This window comes from Eubalaena glacialis, chromosome 6, assembly GCF_028564815.1.
Source record: "Eubalaena glacialis isolate mEubGla1 chromosome 6, mEubGla1.1.hap2.+ XY, whole genome shotgun sequence".
NCBI classification, from domain to species: Eukaryota; Metazoa; Chordata; class Mammalia; order Artiodactyla; family Balaenidae; genus Eubalaena; species Eubalaena glacialis.
The window spans coordinates 42,725,522-42,727,461 of NC_083721.1; the positions used below are offsets into that span (position 1 = coordinate 42,725,522).

The 1,940-nt window shown below is 50.1% G+C and overlaps 1 pseudogene; it reads left to right on the plus strand.

Moving 5' to 3' along the window:
• The first annotated feature begins 1,041 nt into the window (after positions 1-1,041).
• LOC133092954 (dnaJ homolog subfamily C member 30, mitochondrial-like) lies at positions 1,042-1,737 on the plus strand (annotated as a pseudogene).
• Positions 1,738-1,940: the final 203 nt, after the last annotated feature.

Genomic DNA, 1,940 nt, shown 5'->3' on the forward strand with positions numbered 1-1,940 from the left:
GTCATCCTTGAATAAAACTGTACAGAATGAAATATTTATCACTTTGTTTCAAAACGAATTAACCTTTCAAAAATATTTAAACTCTATCAAATATAAATTTTCCCTGATGCAAGTGTAAGGGAAATAAGATTTCCCAGACATGAAAGTGCGAATAAATAAATAGAGCATTCTTTAAATGTCTTATAGGATACCACCTTGACTCATTCCTACCAGAAATAAATATTTGCTGGGTCTCTAATGCCATAACTTCAAGTCCAAGAAGCACTTGAAACAACTATTCAGACTTTGTCTTTTGGGAGCTTTAAGTGTCAGACTAGAGCTCTGAAACTCAAGTGACATCGTGATTATCTAGGGACTTACCTCTGAGTCATGAGAAATAAGTTCTCAACAGCAGAGTTTTGTTTTGCCAGACTAAAAGATGAAGAGTTAATACATAATATTTCCATGAGTGTTCTAGGTTGGAATGTTATTTGATTAAACTATTCAGGTTTAGAAATAAGCTTTCATAACCTCGCAAGGTCTGATCGTTTATAAGGGGTTTTTTTTTAGAGTCTGTAGTCACATACCAACAAAATTAATTTTTTCTTGTAGGAACATTGACTAAGTAAAATGATAGGGTTGGTTTATGTGTGGGTGAGCTTCTTCTTTTTAAGCTGCAGCTGTTACTAGTACAAAACTGCCTCTGAAACGGAAACATGGATGCCTACCCAAAACAGGGCTGCATGCTGCCACTTGTGGATGTGTCCTAGAGGAGGTTATGAAAAAGGATTCTCAAGGCCCACAATTCTTATTTTAGTAAATTCTTTCATCTGTTATATTTTGCAGTTTAAATCAGAAGATGCTGTTGCTTGTCTAAGACAAAATGATGCATTATGTTGAAGTGGAGAAATCCACACAGTAACAGGGATACAGTAAAAGCACAGGCTTCCATTTAATAACTGAGGGATACCACATGTAGAATCCCGAAGTTACAAAACTGTGTGGGTGGAATCAGGCCTTTCCCTGGATGCGGAGACCTGTTTACAGATGTACTCCAGTAGAATGGGAAATATCGCTGGGCTTGATCAAAACTCCATTTGGGGGTCGCGGCTGTTACTATGGAGGGTGTGGCAGGCCCGGGGGTTTCCACAAAACTCGGGATCGGGCCTGGGCCTGGAAGCGAGGACTTATTCCCGGAGCGACGGCCCTTACTCGCGCACCGCGCTCTATGAGCTGCTCGGCGTCCCCTCCACGGCCACGCAGGCGCAGATCAAGGCAGCTGACTACCGGCAGCGCTTCCTCTACCACCCGGACCGCAACTCGGGGAGCGCCGAGGTTGCCGAGTGCTTCACGCGCATCTCCCAGGCCTACGTGGTACAGGGCAGTACCACCCAGCGTCGCAGGTAGGACCGCGGCCTGCTCAGCGACGAGGACCTGCGCGGCCCCGGGGTCCGGTCCTCCAAGACGCCCGCCGCCGACCGCGACTCGCCCCGCACCCAGCCGCCCGCCTCTCGGACCCAGGGCCGCGCTCAGGCCTCGTCGGGAGCCAACCGCACCATGCGCGACTTGGGCGCCTTCTACCAGGCGCACTACGGCGAGCGGCTGGAGCGCGAGCGGCGCCTGAGGGCCCGGCGGGAGCCCCTTCGCCGGCAGCAGGAGGGCCGGGTCAAGAAGGGCTTACGCTGGGACGAGAGCCGAGACACGGCTTTCGTCGTGGTTCTGCTCACAGTCTTCATGGTCATGGGCTTTGGTTTTTAATCGGAGAGCGGAGGGAAGGAGAGCAGCCCGCCTCCCCCAAGAATTGGCCTTTCCTGTCATCTTGAACCCGTTGCCTTCCATTGTCTACCGTTGTCTACCTCTGCTGGGGTCCGGAGGAACTGCTCTCCCCTTCCCCTTCCCCACCCGGCCAGCTTAGCAGTTGACCTGCATACCCCTACCGCTCTGGTCCAGAAAAGGAGGCT